Source organism: Schistocerca gregaria, chromosome 8, assembly GCF_023897955.1.
Source record: "Schistocerca gregaria isolate iqSchGreg1 chromosome 8, iqSchGreg1.2, whole genome shotgun sequence".
NCBI classification, from domain to species: domain Eukaryota; kingdom Metazoa; phylum Arthropoda; class Insecta; order Orthoptera; family Acrididae; genus Schistocerca; species Schistocerca gregaria.
Window position 1 is genome coordinate 309,625,932 of NC_064927.1, and position 5,546 is coordinate 309,631,477.

Genomic DNA, 5,546 nt, shown 5'->3' on the forward strand with positions numbered 1-5,546 from the left:
ACACTCCAATTCGTGTATCATATCCGTGGCACTCTCTCCCTTATTTTGTGATAACACAAAATGAGCTGCCCTTCTTTGAACTTTCTCGATGTCCTATCTGACGCGGATCCCACACCGCACACCAGTACTCCAGAAGAGGGCGGACAACCGTAGTGTGAGCAGTCTCTTTCGCAGACCTGGTACAGTTTCTAAGTGTTGTGCCAATAAATCGCAGTCTTTCGTTGTTCGCAGTGATAATCTCTAACTATGTGTTTGAGTTTAACGTCTCTAGATTTGTGTGATTTGTGGTGCAACAGAAATTCAGCGGATTCTTTTTAGTGCTCATGTGTATGACTTCACACTTTTCATGATATAAATAATCACTTTCTGCACCATGCAGATATCTCAGCTAAATAGTTGAAGCAGATCGAGAACAGAGGCCCTATAATGCTTCCTTCAGGAACACCAGATCTTTCTGGTTTGCTCGACGATTTTCCGTGAGTTGTTACGAAATGAGACTTTTCTGACTGGAATTCACTATCCAATCATGCAAATGAGACTATACTCCATAGGCACATAGTTTATTTAGAAGTCTCTTGTGAGGAATGGTGTCAAAAGCTTTCTGGAAATCTAAAAATATTGAATCAGTTTGACGTCCAATGCCAGTAACACTCCCTCATTGGAATAAAGAACTAATTGTGCCAGAATGAGATTTCCACTCTGCAGCGGAGTGTGCGCTGATATGAAACTTCCTGGCGGATTAAAACTGTGTGCCCCGACCGAGACTCGAACTCGGGACCTTTGCCTTTCGCGGCCAAGTGCTCTACCAGAAGTAAAGCTGTGAGTACCTGTCGTGAGTCGTGCTTCGGTAGCTCAGTTGGTAGAGCACTTGCCCGCGAAAGGCAAAGGTCCCGAGTTCGAGTCTCGGTCGGGGCACACAGTTTTAATCTGCCAGAAAGTTTCAACTAATTGTGTTTCACAAGAACGATATTTTCTGATTCCGTGTTAGCGATTTGTCAACAAATCGTTTCGTTCGAGGTAATTTATAATGTTCGAGCAAAGTATACATTCAAAATCCTACATAAATCGACGTTAGTAATATGGGTCTATAAGTCTGTGGATTTCCTTCTTTGAGGATTGGTGGGATTTGTCCAACTTTCCAATCCTTGGGTGCGGATCGTTCTACGAGTGAGCTGTTGTACGTGATTACTAAGTATGAAGCTGAAACTTCCTGGCAGATTAAAACTGTGTGCCGGACCGAGACTCGAACTCGGGACCTTTGCCTTTCGCGGGCAAGTGCTCCACCAACTGAGCTACCCAAGCACGACTCACGCCCCGTCCTCACAGCTTCACTTCTGCCACTACCTCGTCTCCTACCTTCCAAACTTTACAAATGCTATTCTATCAGCAAACTCTGAAAGGAACCTGACTGATACAGTATCTGGACTGGAGCCCTGCCTTCCTGCCTTTCTTAACTGTTTTAAGCTTCTTCGCTACACCGACTATATCTACTTCTAAGTTGGCAGTTGTTCGTGATTCGAAATCTGGAATATTTACTTCTTTTGCAGCCATATCCCTAAGGGGCCCCCTTACGCACTTAACAATGGAGCTCCAAACTACCAGTAAATCGTCACTCTGTGAATACCCAGACCTTGCAGGTCGAGAGGGTGCCTCCCGAACAGGGCGAGCGACTTCATTTGGCTCAGGGACTTCGACCGCCACAGATAGCGCCCGAAACCTATACATCAGATGAACCGGGAAGGCCCTCTGATCGGCCTCTTTGAAAGTCTTTCGTTGCTGGCCACATCTTGTAACAACCTCCCACTCGACCACAGCTGAGGGATCAACCGCAGTGCGGGCAGTACCTGGGCTGGCCACAGTAGTGGCTCCCCACAGTGACGCCCTATAGCAACAGCCTCAGGCTTTGTGATCGAATCCAAAACACCTGGAGCTGTGAGCGGAAGGTCACCAACTCGGCTCGCATCTGAACACAACAATCACCGTTCCTACCCATCCTAAACACTGTCCGATAAATACAGAGACATGCAAGAAATAAAGGAGTTGAAGTTAAAGAACACGGACGAAATTTAAAATAAGTTGCTTCTTATGAGAAGCTGTGTCAGCTCACAGTTACTCTGAGGAGCTGCTGCTGCTGCGATGGAATGTACATGGAGAATCATAGATGGTTGTAGAAGTAACTTCAGGTGAGTTTCAGGGAAATCTGTCGGAACCGTTGCTGTTCACATTGTATATTAGTGACCTGACAAACTAAATCAATAGTAATCTCAGATTTTTCGATGACACAATTTTCTGTAATGAGGAAATGTCTGAAAAAAGCAGCACAGTTATTCGTTCAGATAGCGATAGGATTTCAAAGTGAGACACAGACTGGGAGCTTGCTTTAAATGTTCAGAAATATAAAACCGTTCACTTCACAAAACCCAGATATGTACATTTGTGACCAAAATATGACGTCAGTTTTGATCCGATGACTGTACATGCCACCTGGGGACAGTAGACGTACTGATACTGGTTTCAATGTAGTACACCAACAAAGAGCGTAGTAGCATAGTTAACAGAGCGCCATCTGTGTCTACCCTCTAATAGGGAATTTTCACAGCCAGTAGGCTCAGTGAGGTGAAAACGTTTGAAGCAAGCAGGCAACCATACCATGGGGACTCACTCGTGCTTCCTACAGCCAACTGAGCGTTTGAAAGGCGTCAATTCGTGTCTTTCCAAGTGATGGGATGATCCTTTGGAGAACTGCCACGCAAGTTGGACATGCTATTTCAGTTGTGCAACTACGCTTGTATCAGTGGTGACATGAAAATTCTCACAACCGCAGACAAGGTTCTGAAGGTCCACGCAGCCCTGAAGCCCTGCAGGATCGTTGTATTGGAAAGGCGGCAGTGTTAGATGGTACAGTTGCCACAGTACAGATACGAGGGCTTGTGAGCCTAGACGTGTCTGAAAGAACTGCGAACCGGTTCTTAGTAGTGGGAATACGGGCACACGCACCTCTAGCCCGTGTCCCACTCACGCCATAGCACCGACGTGCACGGCTCGACTTCTGCCATCAGAGGGTCGCTTAGAATGTGGAATGGCGCGCCGTGGTCCTCAGCGGTGAACACAAATTCTGCCTACACGGCGGTGATGGTCTATTGCGGTTACGACGTAGGTCTGGTGAGCGGTGTCTCTAGTGTGCGTTCCTCCAAGACACACTGGCGATAACGATAAGCTACAACTCTCGTTCACCTTTGATATTTCTGGAGGGGATGCCAACCATCTCTCGGCACATGCAGAATGTTGTTAGACCTGTTCTTCTGCCTTTCTTGCAACAGGAAGGTGATGGGTTGTTCCAACAGGACAATGCTTGCCCACCCCACGTGCTCTGCAAGACATGCAGCAACTTCCCTGCCAGAACGATCTCCAGACATGCCTCCAGTCCAGCCTACGTGGGATACGATATGACGAGAAGTGACTCGAGCGACTCGTCTATCAACAACTCTTACAGAACTACGTGGACAGCTTGAGCAGGAGGGGCATAACGTATCCCAAGGTAAGTATTCACCATGTGTACAGTCGACTGGATGCCACAGTCAGCGTCTGCATTTCCACCCGTGGAAGGTACGCCACGTGCTAATAGGGGTGTTTGAGCAGGGGGCGATACCTTGTACCTCAGAACCTAGGAAATGGTACCAGCAGAGAATACTAAATGCACACAATGAAGAGCAGTACAAATGGTAATAAGTTTGTGTGACTTGTGTGAGAGTGTAACGTATATACTGAAAGAGCTCAACTGGCTGACGCTTTAAGTTACCCCTCAAAAGCCTATTTTCAAAGTCGCAAGGAGCGCCGTTCAGTCTGAAACCTAGAAACATGATCGTTTCCATGGCCAAGATGTTGTATTGGAAGGTACGAAGTTGCATAGGTGTACGGATATCGATGTCTTTGAGTACGTTATGCTGAGCAGTCAACGTTGTTGAGACACTGCAGTTCTTCCCCCTGTTAGTCTTTTCAGTTTTCAGGGGTACATTCGGCCCTGACCTTGTTTTTACGAATGGCACTTATGTGACTGCACCGATCAGCGCAGGTGGAGATTTTGGATCGAGAGCATATTCGGAGACGACTCTGCCCGTCCCCCCGAATAAAATCGGGTCGAACACGTGTGCGGTGCGTTCTTGGATGTTACAGTGCGTTCACGTGTACAAACGACCATCCAGCGTTTGCCAACTACGTTATGGATGAATGTAGCTCCCGACCACATAAACTCCTTACGAACGTTGTGGAGAGCATGGAAGAACATTGACGGGCTTGCACTGGCGTCCGTAGTGATCACGGACCCTTATTGAGAACAATGTCCTGGGGACGATCATGAATCGCGGTGATTTCAGTATAATTATTGTCTTTGAATAAGTGCCATTTCTATTCGACTAACTGCGTTTTTCTTCCAGCTACTTTCTGTACTCTACTGTAGCAGTTCTTTTAATGTGTGGTCAAAATTTCATTGAGCTGTTACCTGGCAGAGATACGTCATAGGAAAGTTACTTTCGTCCTTCCGTTTTGCACTCCAGTATATTTAAGCAGTCATTCTTCCCGCGAACCCTACGTGCATGGAAAGGACTAAGCAGAAAGTCCATCAAGAAAGGAGTTTATTCAAATGACAGACAGTCACTAATATCCTACGACAGACATAGAAGAATTACACATGCTGTGGCGTGGGACGATCCGTATGGTTAAAAACGAACACACTTCGTATGCCGTTGTCATAGTGTGGACACATTTGTTGTTCCAAGGTAACCAGTTTCAACTTATGCCGCCAACATCTGATCTTATGGAACTTGTTATAAAATTTCCATGTTACATAAAGTCAAAGCGTAACAGGTACTCCCCACGTATACGTGTCTCGACAAAAATCCACTTGATAAGATACATATAATTGATCAAATGCACGGAGTTGATAAAATGCACTCATGTGATAAAATGCACACAGATGAAAAATCCTCCTATCGTCCATGCATGTCGGTGGCGAACATGTTTCTCAAGAGCTTGCTGCACATCACTGCGCTACCGGCGGAATGTGCAGTTTACCATCTGAGCGCATTTCATCACTGTGATCATTTTATCAACTATGTGTGTTTTACCAGCTGGATTTTTATCAAGACATGTATACGTGAGGAATGTCTTTAATGTTTTGACTTCAGGTAGTGCATCTTGAAAAATTTTTAACTAGTTCCTCAAGATCAGATGATGGCAGCATAAGACAGTTGAAACCGGACATCTTGGAACATTAAAAGTGTCTACACAGCGATCTGGGCGTGCGAAGTGCGTTCATTTTCATAGAAGTGTTTGTTCAAATGCGACAAGCATAGAGGAGTTATGATTAAAGGCCAAAGATACCACATGTTGCACTGTATTTAATACTTAGCAAGTAAGGTAATAAAAGACAGGAAAGACCCCAATGCGCTAAATTATAAGAAAATCTGAGAACATTTCATACAGATCTGACGAGCACGGAAAATTTCTTCGGTTAGTTCGGACATATCATACACCGCAGTAAAAATGAA

At 45.5% G+C, this 5,546-nt stretch overlaps 1 non-coding gene across 1 annotated transcript; it reads left to right on the forward strand.

Annotated features, from left to right (window-relative positions):
- The first annotated feature begins 841 nt into the window (after positions 1 to 841).
- On the forward strand, positions 842 to 915 carry Trnas-cga (transfer RNA serine (anticodon CGA)). Its single transcript has one exon. It is a non-coding gene; the product is annotated as a tRNA-Ser (tRNA).
- The last annotated feature ends 4,631 nt before the right edge of the window (positions 916 to 5,546 follow it).